Below are 15,779 nucleotides of genomic sequence, written 5' to 3'. Positions count from 1 at the left end.
TCAGCAGCCTGAGGGACCCTCCTCAAATAATCTACATTGTTTATTTATGCCTCTCTTTCAGGTTTATATTCAAAGGCCACATTCTCAATAAGAACACACTTTGTTAGAACCATCAAATATATCACAGATATTATTGTCAATTAAAAAAAATTATCTCTTTCAAATAAAACATGAACTTCATGAGGGAAGATTTTTTTTAATGTTCCATAATATATAGAATATTTTTTTACTTTCTAATAGACATCCAGTCTATTTTGCTGAATGAATGAGTAAATGTATTTCTGGCACTTCATGTTACACCATTGTCTCAAGCCAGGACAGGAACAGTATACTTGCAGTCTGAGTAAAAAGCCCTAAAAGCAGGAGAGCCAAGGGTGTAAATTATAATCCAAAAGAAAGAGAAGAACAATATCTGGCAGAAAGTTAATTCTCTCTTATTCTGCTTTTCTATTCAGGCCTTGCATGGACTGGATGAAGACCACCCACACTGAGGAGGGCAATCCGATTTACTTAATTCACCAATACAAATGTTACTCTCATCTATTAACACACTCACAGATATTTACAACGTAATGTTTAGCCAAATATCTGGGCACTCCAGAGCCCAATCAAATTGACACATAAAAGTAACCATCACAGATATTAGGGTAAATGGTACATCAGTATTATAATTAATTCATAATTAATTAGCTCATTGAAACCCTTTGTCATCTCCCTAAACCCTTAAAGGCAATTGTGATATTCTTTAAAGTATTTGAAAGGCATTTTTTCCAAAGCTTTATTCATGTTTTACTTTCCACTTCATGAAAGTTTATGTGCTGTATGAATGACATTTTGTAGCATTTTAAAAGCAGAAGAAAAATATACACAGAATAATTTTTCCTGTTATGCTCAACAAGAAAATAAATAAAATGGTAGTAGTGCTTTCTTAATACAAAAATGCCTAAAAACTAAGTCCTGACATTTAAAGGCAACTGAAAATGAGTAGGTTATTGCTTGCAACATGCCTCTAATATTGTAGCATTGCACAGTGAAACTATAAGGAAGTATCTTTTTTTAAACATACATTTAATCATTTCCCCAATACTTTATTGTGAAAGTAAATATAAATTGAGATATAGAAAAGGGAATTTCATGCCACGTTAAAAATAAAACAAAACAAAGGATTACAAATTTTTTCCCAAGTAGAGCTTTATTATGATAAACTCTAATTGTTTCAGAATTATTTCCCTTGGATAATTCAAATTATCACAAATATTTAGGCAATAATTATATTGATTAATATAAAATGTATCTTCTTCCCTTTATAACACTTGGTGATCTGAGCTTTTACTTAATTCAAGGTATATTTTTCAAATCAAAGTATTAAAATCTGATAACCAGCAAAGTCAACTAGTTTCAAGATTACAGAAGTATCACACTTTATCTTTTGCTTTGAAGGAAAAGTAGAAAAAGAGTCTTGGGTGATATTTAGGAATCCTTGTCATGGTCCACACTCAAAGCATTTAGAAGTCCTGCTGACTTCATCTTCAAAACATATACCAAATATATTCTTTTCTCCACTTGTAGTAATAGATCTTTAAGCCTTGCCAAAATATTCACTGGTCTCCATTTTCATAAGTGCTTTCTAACTGCCCTGCTTGGTCGCACTGTCTCCTGGCAGCACTTAGCTATTATGGAAAACAATCTACCCCAAATCCTAGCAGTTTTTGATTGTCCTTGGGTCTACAGACATACTAGTTGCTTGTGATCATCTTGAACAGACTTGGTAGAGAAGTTCTGAGCTTGGCTTAGGCACACTCACATGTCTGGCAGTCACCTGGCTGTTGGCTAATATAGGATAACTTAAGCTTAGACTGCTGGCTCTGTTTCATGCATCTCTTCATCCAGCAGATGAGCCTGGGCATCTTTTCATGATGATCTAAGAGGTCCAAGTGAGGGAACAGAAGTCTGCAATGTCTTATGAGGCTTAGGCTCAGATCTGGAATGCTATCTTTTCTGCCACATTTATTGGCCAAAACTTGCAAAGACAACCCAGATTTAAGAGATTGAAAAATAGAAATGATGAGAGATTCTTCAAAGACACACTCATTGTAAGGATTGTGGATACCACTGGGGACCAGATAGGTGGATTGGAGAGAGTGGAGTATTGTAGTCACATTTACAGTCAATTTACCAAACACTCTAAAATCTAACAGAATATCCATATTTATATTTATAGAAAAGAAGTCAGTGTACTTTCCAAAACCTTTAATGGCTTATTATTATATTTATAATACACATTCCTAACTTGTTATTAAGATTTACAATGCCGATTATGATCATTTCTACCTCCTTTGATCTCATCTACTACTCTGAGGAAGGACCTTTCCTGTGTATTCATCTGTGTGTCCCTAGCTTGTCAATAAAAAGCCCAACATATAGTAAATGATCATTGAATATTTGATAAATAATGAATGGAACCAATATGGAAATATTTTGTACTATCATCAACATTTTGTTCAGAAAACAAGTAGCGTTGTGAAAAATCTTAGATATAAAGATGATGTTATCTCATTTTTCCTGTATGTATTCCTGCTACTGTAAATAGACATTAGGAGAAAAACTGTGAAGGTTCATGTAATTGCATTCCACTTTATTGAATTCTGCATCTTATGATGCTAAGATCCCTACATAATCTGAATGCCCTTAATACAAACATTTAGATTCTTGGAAAATTTGATGCCATAACATGAATAAGCTCTTTCTGCATATGAACATTTGAACACTTCAAGTTTCAAAACCTCCTTCTTTATCGACACTATCATGTACCATGCAAATACCAAATTTTAGACTGGGGCAATAATGGAAAGGAAAATGCTATAACAGACATGATTGGTTCTGATTGTGTTATAGAAAGTAAATTAGGTAAAATATTACTTGCAAATGAACTAAAGTTGATAACTATGGTATGAATTTCCCTATTGTAAAATATATACACATTTTAAGGATATATGGCCATGATGTATTCAACTTCACAAATGTTTAAAAACTCATGTGTTTGTGTATATGAGTGTGTATGTCGTTGCTGGGGTGGGGGAAATATTGATTGATTGAGGGAGCAAATGATAAAATGCATGTACAGATGGGTAAAGTAGTAGTGAACTGGGAGGAGCTTATATGTATTTTTTTCCAATATTCCTTCTCATTTGTTTTTTTAAATATTTTTTCCCAAATAAAATTCATCACACTATATACTATAATAACAAATTAGGCAAAATTCCTACCACTGTAGAATTGTTGCCCATCTTCCCACCATCTTCCATGCATCTCATTAAAATTTTATTTCCTTCATGCCTTTTGCAGTTTGTTCACACATATTAGGACTTAGTAAAGAGTTATCATGTGAGTGGGACTTACTCTGGATTTTCCTGGCAGTGAGGTATATCAGTAAAGACTAGGATAGGAAAATTGAGTTATTATTGTTTTTTCAATTTACTACTAGAATGGTAATTTACAGCCAGATACTATGAGATACAAGAACGTGGTGTACAGATGCCTGGACTTGGAATTTAGATATTTTCTTTCTGTCCTCCGTCATGCACCCAGTTGTAGTGAATGTCCCTAAGTCATGACCTTAGAATACTCTGTGCTACTTTTTTTGCTACCAGGAAAACCACTTCTTTTGGTGATTCCCTGGATATTCACTCATCATTGTCTTTATGATATTTTTGTTTCCCAATGGGGGTACATTTCCATAGTAATACTGCGGTATATATATATATATACCTGACCAAATGGAAAACACAGCTTTACAGCTGCTTATAGATCCACTTTGACCTCAGTGGGTAATGGAGTCTAAAATGTTGCAAATACATGCTGCAAAGGCTTAATAAACTCCAAGCCTTCTATGGGCTTTCTTTAATAATAGAATGTCAATATCAGTAAGTTAGGGCAAATGTAAATTTTGGAAGCTTTGAGGAAATGATCATTGCCATTTTTTAGTGTTCTTGTTAACTTCTTGCTCAAAATATGTGTAAAGCTTTACTTTTGGCCACACAAACATATTAGCAATGTCATCCTATAATAGTGCCTGTTAATCAAAATCAATCTGTATACCCTTGATTATTTTTTAGTTTTCCCTGTGGAGAAGAGGGCAGGGGTTAAGCACTCAAAATCTAAATTCTTATTTTCTGCTTCTCATTAGTCCCTTTTCTGGACCTAGATCTAGGCTCTGGCCTGTTTTTGTTTCCCTGGATGTTGACTCTAGTACAGTTGGTGTCTATGCCATTATCTGTCATAGACTGTACTGCTTCTTGTCCAGGTGTTTCTTTGTCAGGGAATTGCTTAACCTCGATTATATTAGCATCAGTTCTTTTCATAACAAGGTTTCTACTACTCACCCACTATACCCCAAATATACTTTAGCAGAAGGAACAGTTAGAAACACAGCTGGAAAACAAGAAGCCAGGTATTGCTGGCCAAGTTTTTTCTATAGGTGATTAGAGCTAACCGCATGACATAAATGTCCTCCCTAGAAGACAATCAGATAGAAACATTTTGTTGACCCTCAGCTGAGGGAACTGGAGCAGAAAAGATTTAGTGGCTAGTGTTCATGCCAAATCAAGATGATCTATAGCTGAGTCAATAATAGAATTGCTGGTATGTAGCATATGTGCCCAAGGCATCCTCTGACCCATAAGAAAAGTTTCAGTTTGGTCTGTGACTCTTACAATAAAGCTGGACATAGGTTTGTAAAAAGTATACCATTGAACTATTTAAAATAGGAAATGACCTTATAAGTCAGCCATTGTTATCCATCTGAGATGCATAGCCTTAATATATTTACCTTAGACACTCAACCATTGAACATTGACTGAATAGAGCTTAAATCAAATAAGCAACAATTTGAGTCTTAATGTAGTGTTTGTTTTTTCCCTAATGTTGTAGTATATAAAGTAAATAATAAATATTAGCATGCAAGCATAGTTTTCCTATGTAATCTTGCTGCTTTAGTAAGAATTATTTTATTTTTCAAGAAAAAGGTTTGACAGTATATGTGTTAATTGGTTGTCATTATTCCTATAATCGTGGTGCCTTGTATTTTGGGTAGAGGCAATACATATTTATAATATTAAACTGTATTAACTGTTTCAATCCTGCAAATTGCATAGCAAAGGCTTTAGTTTTTCAAATGGTAACTACTTCTAATGGTTGAGGTGCCCAAGTGCAATTATAAAAGCATTGAAGAATGAACCAGTCTCTGGGAAAGGGAACTTATGTTCTGCAATTTTAACTGTAATTTCAAGACAATGCATTATTTAATCCTTAAGCAAATAACCATTGAGAACTCACTATATTCAAGATACCATTAGGTTCTATGAGCCTGTGAAATTTTCCAACAGTTATTAAAAATATAATCAACATGGAAACTGCTTAGTAAGGTCAATAAAAAGGTCAGTGACCCTTTAACAAAAGCTAATTCTTTTCAACTATTTGAACATGAGCTAAAACTTCTTGGACCCCATCAAATGTATCTAGGACGCCAGTAGAGAAGAGAAAAAATAGGCCAATAATGTGGGTTCTTCATTTCAAAATACCATTTTCTTTAGTGAGAGTTGGAGAATTTGGAATGATGTGATCATATCCAATAATTTTATTGGCTGAAATATGACAGGTGGACTCTATCAGGAGTCACATAGATGACTATTTGAGTTACAGGGTTGGTCTGGATTGAGGAATATAGACATTACCAGTGCTTATCAATAGTTGGTATGCCTCTCCTTCCAGGAAGCATAGGAGACTATGTCTTGCAGGGACTATTATACTTAAAAAGTATACATAATATGATCTAGCAATTCCATTTTTTATAAATTTATCCTATAGAAATACTCAAACAATTGTAGAATTTACTCAAGTACTCAAACAAAACATGGAATTTTCAGAACAATACTGTTTTTCCTAGTAAAAGAGTAAAAATTGTTTCTTAGAATGGGTGATTTAATATATTCTGAATGGAGCATTATTTGTACATAAAGAAATTACATATCGATGATACTCAGAAGCATTGGTAGTGACAAGGCAAGATCAAAAAAACAAAGTATAATAGAATATTATATTTATTTGTATGTATAGATATATATGCAGCACAAGTATATATTGTATATATTACATGTATGCATTACACATATCTTTTTATGTAAATAGAAACTCCTTGAGGAAATCAATAAGAAATTGTTAAATAGTGGCTAACTCTAAGCAAATAACTGTAATTAGAGAGGAAGATATTATTCTTGTTATTATTCATGTCAGGAGTATTTTTAAATAATTTGAGTAATATTATACTATATACTAGTATGCAACATATGTTATACTTAATTATTAATCTGCTCAATAATATTTAAAGTTACTAATGTTGAAACACCCAAAAAATGTAAATTTAAACTTAAAGAAACATATAAATAAGGATTAAATAAATGAATATAAAAAATTTTGAAAGCTATAGCCAAGAACTATTACAGACTAAGATCGATAGCTATAAAAGAACTTCCTTAGTCCTAACTTTTAGACATAACTGGATAAAATTTATGACAGAACATAAACCAAAAAATTTAAACAAATTAAGCTTACATTAACTTCGAGTGAAATAATTAGATAATTGTGAAAATAAGCAATTGAATAAAATTATCTGCTTTTCCTGGCAATCAAAGAAGAAGAAACAAATTTGATCTCTAATTCTGAGCCTCAAATGTAAGAATAAAAAATCCCTTTTAGAAATGTGGTCAGAAAGACATGAACAAATGCTTAATGGGCAGAGAAACTTAATAGACATTTTTCCAAAGAAAGTATACAAATGGCCAATAGGTACATGGAAAGGTGCACAACATCACCACAATATCACTAATCATCAGGGACATGCAAATCAAAAGTACAATGAGGTATCATTTCACACTAGTCAGAATGGCTATCATCAAAAAGATAAAAGATAACAAGTGTTGACAAGGATATCAAGAAAAGGGGACATTTATGCATAATTGCTGAGAATGTAAATTGTCACAGCAACTATGGAAAAAAGTATGGAGATCCCTCAAAACAGTAATAATAGAACTACCATATGATTCAGAAATCCTACTTCTGGGCATACATCCAAAGGAAATAAAAGCACTATCTCAAAGCAATATCTGTACTCATTTGTTTACTGCAGCATTATTCATAATAGCCAAGATATGGAACAATCTAAGTGTTCATAAGTGAATGAATGGATGAAGAAAATGCATTTTATGTATATATTACAACACATACATATATAATGACATATTATTCAGCCATGAGAAAGAAGGATATACAGCCATTTGTGACAACATAGATGCACCTTGATGGTGTTATGCTATGTGAAATAAGTCAGAGAAAGATAAATAACCTATAATATCACTTATATGTGGAATCTAAAACTGCTGAACAATGTAACACTGTGGTGGTAATCAGATTGTAATATATAAATGGATCAAATCAACACATACATACACATTAAACTTACACAATTTTATATTTAAATTATGTCTAATAAAAATGGAGAAAAATAAATGATGTGTTTTACTTTTATTTCTCTTTTTATCTTTTCTTTGTTTGTCTTCAGTATAAGCTTATCTACATTTTTATGGGTAGTGAACTTTACCTTTTCCTAGGCTATGGCAGCATAGGAAGGCAGTAGACCAGAATGACAGAAAATAAAAGTAAAAATAAAAATAAATAAAAAATTTAAGAAATAGATTATTTATGATGGGTTAATTTTAGAATACTTTTGAATGAAAATTATTATTTAATTGTTTCCTTGAGGTAATAAAAGGGCTGTGAGGAGTCAGTGAGTTTCTCTTTATCTCTTCAGGATATATCATGGGAAAAATATTCAGTACAACCAAATACACTATCAGAACTAAAAACGAAAAACAAAATATTCAAATGTGTTAAATCTAAAATATAATTTCATAGAAAAATGTCTGGAAATGAATACATATCAATGTTTCTGTGGATATATGAATGTAGGAACTCATAATAAAATTAATGAGTTATCTATGCTTAAAAACTTAACATATAATTTATTTGTAACTAGGAATTAAATATGTATGTCACATGCATGCATTTTATCTTACATTAATCATATCTAAACATGACTGTCCTATTGCCCATGTATAGCTCTAACCAGCTCCTTCAAATAAATTAGGATATAGTAAATATCTATTTATTTTTGGTAACTTATTGTAATAGTTTCTTTCTTTGATGACAGTACCCAGATTTCTTTTAGAGAATTAAGTGTTCTCCATTGTTAAGTCTTTTGTGAGCACATTGTAGGGGATACTAACTCCATTTACATCCCCATATCTCTCTTTTTCCTTCTCTCATCTTTCCCTCTCTCACACTTAAACACACATACAGACAAGAAGATATAATACACATTCTTACATATCACTGAAGTTAAGTAATCTCTAGAAATCAGTACTAGAAGGGAGTAAGAAAAAAGGTAATCATAAATAAGCATTTACTCCATTAACTTTGTCTAGAAAAGATTGCAGACAGTTACATTTGTGAAGATGCCACAGTTCTTGTCCCTTTACTTGTTTTTCTGTGATTTCTTTTTATCTTTACAGAAAACCTCAAACACTAAAAGTAAAATTAACCAGTGATTTTTACTTTTAGCCAAAATGGAGAAATCACAGCCTATATGATGTCTCAATATGTTAGACATTAGTCACTGAAGGAGAATATTCCTGAGAGAAGGAAAATAATGAGGTAATGATTTCCCTGGGTTAATGCCTGTAGAAAGTTGCTAGATCACACAGGGAAGGGAAACCCTGATGGATGCAGTCTACCTGGGAATGAGGTAATGGAGATGGGAGTCTGTGGAGGTCAAAGCAGTTAGATATTCTGAAACAGAGTACTGGAGATGAGAGAGAGGGACAGAGGGAGAATTCCAGAGATCTGAGAGAGGCCCTCCACTTGAGTTTTCATCAATCAGTGCATGGATGTGAGGACATACAAGGATGAGAAAGAACCACCCAAACTGAGCAAATGAACACTGCTACAACTCAGGGCCAGAAGTAGTTACTGTTCTCGTCAACAAAATGGATAAACTTCTAACTTACAGGGCACTTGGTAGAATTCTCAAAAATCTTTGATTTACAAATGGGGCACAATTCTCTCTAAAATAAATACTGCTCTCACCCCAGCTAAGAGAGCAGGAAATAAAAACAACAAACTTTTTCAAATAATTTACTTTTGTCCCAGAAAACACCAAGCAATAGTTGAAGAAATAAAAAAACAATATCAACTGAAAGATAAAGTTCACAATGTCAGAAATCCAATTAAAATTTACCAAGCATGCAAAAATAAATGAAAATATAATCCATAATGGAAAGAAACATTAACCAATTGAAACATATTTGTAAATGACACAGATCACATACTTTGTAAAGAAACAGCATTAGAAGTCTTTATAACTGAATTTCCTATTTTGAAAATATCAGAACATAGATAAACATGCTTAGAGACTCAGAAGGTTTTTTAAAAATGGAACTTCTGCTTGATAAAAACTATAGTGTTTATAATGAAAAATGAATTGATGGGATTAGACAGTACAGTAGTAAAATGTAGTGACAAGGTAATAGAAATACTAATAGTAATAAATAGATGACATAGTAATAGAAACTTAAATTCAGCACAGAAAGAAACATAACCTAAAAAATGAAGTTTTTGATATCCGGAGGTTGCTGTTGAGGTTTTGGGGCAATGTGAAGAGCAAAAGAGGAGGTGGGAGTTATCATGGGGGGTTCTCAAAAGAGGCAACTTTATTCTGAATAAAGCTATGCTTTTTATACTGCTACAGTGGTAATTCATGGTTGCATAAATAGACACTCATTCATGTGGCCTTTATGGATAAGTTTATGGACTTCAAAGCCCTTATCTAGCTTCTTACTCATGGGTACAACATGCTGTTTTCAGGTTTCTCAAGGCCCGACATATCTGCCTCCACACAAGGCCAGACATATTTAGGGTAAAGCAGCAGACAGCTGTCCTCATAGAACAATATGGAAAGTGGAGGTGGGGGGCTTCCCTACAGAAGTCACAATGAAGTGGGGAAACAATTTCAAGTGGACTAAAAAAATTAATGTCATTAAAATTGTTGAAGTAGACTAGTAAGAAGTAGGTAAAGAAAAATACACTTCAAGAAAAAAATGGACAAACACCTCACAGAAGTTTGATAGAAATCATAAACATATATGAAAGAAACTTAAAGATCCCCAGGAACAAGAAATATGTCACCAAGGTATATCATAATCAAATTGCTTGCAAACCCTGTTAGAAATAAAATGTATAGGAATAGGAGAAAAATGACACATTAGGTACAAAGATAAAAAACAAGAGATTGGTTACACATTTCTCATCAAAAACTGTAAGATGTAAGACTGTATAGCACCAACTTTAAAGTAATAGAAGGAAAAAAATATGGCAACTCAAGATTTACCCAGTGAGAAACATATTTTAAAAATTAAGGTAGATAATAAGAAATTCAAACATAGAAAAAAAAATGGAAAAAAATTTTCCAAAGAACTGAACTGTAAGAAATATTCATGGTAGTCCTTCAAGAATAAGGAAAATAACACCAACAGGTATTATCCAATTATTTGCATAAAGGACTGAAGAACACTTGAAATGTATGTAGATGAAAACTAGCTTTTAAAATAATTTATATATATATACTCCATCTAGATATCTATCATCTAGATAGACAGATAGATAATCTATCTAGACACCACCATGTCTGAGGAACTGTCACAATCAAGAGGAAAACATGAGATATGACTGTTTAATGTAATGTAGTTTCTAGATGGCATCATGCAACAGAAAAAGGATATTAGGTAAAAAATAAGGAAACCTGAATAAAGTATGGACTTTAGTTAAGAACAATACATCAATATTAGTTCATTAATCGGTACAAATACACCATATGGATATCAAATATTAATAATAGAAGCAATTGTTCAGAGTGCAGACCCTTGGAACTTCTACTTAGATTTTATATAATATTAAAACTGTTCAATAAAAAAAAGACTATTTGAAATTAGAAAAACAAAAAATAGTACCTAGCTTGTAGAAGAAGAAATAAAATTAAACTGTATTTCCAAATGCCATGATTGTTGATGTAAAAAATATCCAATGCAATCTAAAACAAAGCTCCTTGAAAGACAGAGTAAAAGAGAATGACAGTGAGTGAGTTCACTTAGTGAAATTTTAGGATTCAAGACTAATATATAAAAACCCTAATTTCTCTATAAACTAACACCAAAACGTGGAAAGTAAAATTTGGAGAACAATGACATAAACAATATGATAAAATATAAAGTATTTAACCATCAATCTTTCATATTGCTTACAAGAACTGTTCTGAAAAATTACCTATAAAAATAAAGAAGACCTAAATAAATAAATGGGGAGATATATCATGCTCATGTGTTGGAAAATTCAATAATTCATGATAATATTTTTTTTCTAAACAGTCTATAGATCTAATGCAGTTGTAATCAACATATTAGCCAGCTTGTTTTTAGAAATTGAAAATGTGACCAAAATTCACTTAAGTCAGTCACTAACATAATCAAAACAATTTTTTAAAAGTAGCAGGGTCTGCATGCACTTATTTCCTTCAAGAGTTACTAAATGGCTACTGTACTAAAGATGGTGCCTTACTATCATCAACTTATACACACCACTTAATGGATCAGGACAGTGAGTCTACATATACACTGATTAGCATATTTTCAAGAGTTACAAAGGTGATTCAGTGGAGGGAGTCTTAAGAAATGACACAGAAACAACTGGATATCCATATGTAAAACAATAAATCTCCATCCATACCTTATACTATATATAAGAACAAACTGCCAATAGATTGTTTGTCCTAAATACAAAACTTAAACTATGTACTCTTGGAAGTAAACCTAGAAAAATATTTTTTGAGTACAATACCTAAAGGACATTGCATAAAGTGAAATAGATTTTACACATAGGACTTCATCAAAACTGAGAACATCTACTCTTTAAAATACACTTAAGAGTAAAGCAATTACTAAGCAGAGGCAAAATCAAATCAACTACTTCCAAACTCAATCAAGATATAGACAAAGAGTACAGAATATGATACCTAATATATAAAGAAAGGAGGAGAAAGTAAAAGGAGAAAAATAAAAGAACCTGTAGGTTATGTTTATAATAACATACTAAGTGAGTTAAATTCAAGGAATTATCCTTGAAACTTTGGTAACCACGAATCTAAAGCCTGCAATGGCAATAGGTACATACCTATCTACAATCACCCTAACCATAAATATCTGAATGCACCAATCAAAATACATAGTCACTGAATGGATAAAAAAAACAAGACCTGTCTATATGCTGCCTACAAGAGATTCACTTCAAACCTGAAGACATACACAGACTGAAAGTAAAGTGATGGAAAAAGATATTTCATGCAACTAATAGGGAGTAAAAAGCAGGAGCTGCAATACTTGTATCAGATGAAATAGACTTCAAAACAAAGAAAGTAATGAGACAAGAAAGGATATTACATAACGATAAAGGGGTCAGCCCAACAAGATGATATAACTATCATAAGTATCTGTGCACCCAACACAGGATCACCTACATATGTGAAACAAATACAACAGAATTAAAGGGGGAAATAGAATGCAATGCATTAATTTTAGGAGACTTCCACACACCACTCAATCCAAAGGACAGATCAACCATACAGAAAATGAGTAAGGAGACAGAGGAACTGAACAACACATTAGAACAGATGGACATAACAGACATCTACAGAACACTCCATCCAAAAGCAACAGGATAGACATTCTTCTCAAGTGCATATAGAACATTTTCAAGAATAGATCATATAGTAGGCCACAAAAGGAGCCTGAGTAAACTCAAAAAGATCGAAATTGTACCAACCAGCCTCTCAGACCACAAAGGTATGAAACTAGAAATAAATTACACAAAGAATACAAAAAAGCCTGCAAACACATGGAGGCTTAATAACATGCTCCTAAATAATCAATGAATCAATGACCAAATAAAAAGAGACATCAAGCAATAGCAATATAAATAAAATAAATATAAATAAAAGCAATATAAATAAAAGACAAATGACAATAATTCAACACTGTAAAATCTGTGGGACATACAAAGGCTGTGCTAAGAAGGAAATATATTGCAATATAGGCCTACTTCAGAGAAGAACAACAATCCCATGTGAACAGTCTAAACTCACAATGAATGAAACTAGAAAAAGAATAACAAATGATTCCCAAAGGCAGTACAAGGAGGGACATAATAAAGATTAGAGCATAAATAAATAAAATCGAGAAGAGTAAAACAATAGAAAGAATCAATGAAAGCAGGAGCTGGTTCTTTGAGAAAATAAACAAAATAGATAAACCCCTAGCCAGACTTATCAAGAAAAAAAGAGAGTCTACACACATAAACAGAATCAGAAAGGAAAAAGTCACTAAAGACATCACAGAAATACAAATAACTATGAGAGAATAATATGAAAAATTATATGCCAACAAACTGGATAACCTAGAAGAAATGGACAACTTTCAAGAAAAATACAACCTTCCAAGGCTGACCCAGGAAGAAAAAGAAAATCTGAAAAGACCAATTATCAGCAAGGAAATTGAGTTGGTAATTAAAAAACTATCTAAGAACAAAATCTCTGAACCAGATGGTTTCATTGCTGAATTTTTATCAAACATTTAGTGAAAAACTAATACCCATCCTCCTTAAAGTTTCCAAAATGTAGAAGAGGAGGGAATACTTTCAACTCATTCTATGAGGCCAGCATCACCCTAATACCAAAACCAGGCAAAGACACCACCAAAAAAGAAAATTACAGACCAATATCCCTGATGAACACAGATGCAAAAATATTCAAAAAAATATTAGCAAATCAAATTCAAAAATACATCAAAAACATCATCCATTATGATCAAGTAGGATTTATTCCAGGGATGCAAGGATGACACAACATTTGAAAGTCCATCAACATCATCCACTGCATTAACAAAAAGGACAAAAACTACATGATCATCTTCATAGATGCTGAAAAAGCATTCAAGAAAATTCAACATCCATTCATGATAAAACCTCTCAACAGAATGGGTATAGAAGGTAAGTTACTCAACTTAATAAGGGCCTTATATTAAAAGGCCTTATAATAAAGGCCTTATATTAAAAAACTACAACCAACATTATATGTAACAGTGAGAAGCTGAAAGCTTTTCCTTTCAAATCGGGAATAAGACAAGGATGCCCACTCTCCCCACTTTTATTCAACGTAGTTCTTGGTGTTCTAGCCACGGCAATCAGACAACACAAAGAAATAAAAGGCATCCAGATTGGTAAGGAAGAAGTTAAACTGTCCCTGTTTGCTGATGACATGATATTGTACATAAAAAACCCTAACATATCATCTCCAAAACTACTAGATCTAATATCTGAATTCAGCAAAGTTGCAGGATACAAAATTAATACACATAAATCTGTTGCATTCCTATACACTAACAATGAACTACAAAAAGAGAAGTCAGGAAAACAATTCCATTCACAATTAAATAAAAAATAATAAAATACCTAGGAATAAACCTAACCAAGGAAGTGAAAGACATACTTTAAAACTATAAGACACTCATGAGATAAATTAAAGATACCAATAAATGGGAACACATCCCATGCTCATGGATAGGAAGAATTTATGTCAAAATGGCCTTCCTGCCTAAAGCAATATACAGATTCAATGCAATTCCTATCTAAATACCAACAGCAATCTTCAACTAACTAGAGGAAATAGTTCTAAAATTCATATGGAACCACAGAAGACTCCAAATAGCCAAAGCAATCTTGATAAGAAAGAATAAAGTGGAGGGGATTACTCTCCCCAACTTCAAGCTCTACTACAAAGCCACAGTAATCAGACAATTTGGTACTGGCACAAGAACAGACCCATAGACCAATGGAACAGACTAGAGAACCCAGATATAAACCCAAGCATATATGGTCAGTTAATATATGATAAAGGAGCCATGGATATACAATGTGGAAATGACAGCCTCTTCAACAACTGATGCTGGCAAACCTGGGCAGCTATATATGAGAATGAAACTGGATTATTGTCTAATCCCATACACAAAAGTTAACTCAAAATGGCTCAAAGACCACAATATAAGTCATGAAAGCATAAAACTCTTAGAAGACAACATAGTCAAAAATCTATTGAATATAAACATGACAACTTTTTCCTGAACACATCTCCTCAGGCAAGGGAAACAAAATAAAAAATGAACAAATGGAACTACATCATGCTAAAAAGCTTCTGTACAACAAAGGACACCATCAGCAGAAACAAAAAGGCATCTTACATTATGGGAGAATATATTCATAAGTGACATATCTGATAAAGGGTTAACATCCAAAATATATAAAAAGAACTGATATGCTTCAACAGCCAAAAAGCAAATAACCCTATTAAAAAATGTGCAGAGTATAAGAAGAAATTCAGATGGCCAACAGGCACATGAAAAGATGTTCCACATTGCTAATTATCAGGGAAATGCAAATTAAAACCACAATGAGATATCACCTCACACCAGTTAGGGTGGCCATCATCCAATAGATAAGGAAAAACAAAATACTGCCGAGGATGTGGAAAAGGGGAACCCTCCTACACTGCTGGTGGGAATGTAAACTAG

This window comes from Manis pentadactyla, chromosome 2 (assembly GCF_030020395.1).
Source record: "Manis pentadactyla isolate mManPen7 chromosome 2, mManPen7.hap1, whole genome shotgun sequence".
NCBI lineage: Eukaryota > Metazoa > Chordata > Mammalia > Pholidota > Manidae > Manis > Manis pentadactyla.
The sequence above is the reverse complement of the archived record's forward strand: the minus strand, read 5'-3'. Positions refer to the sequence as shown.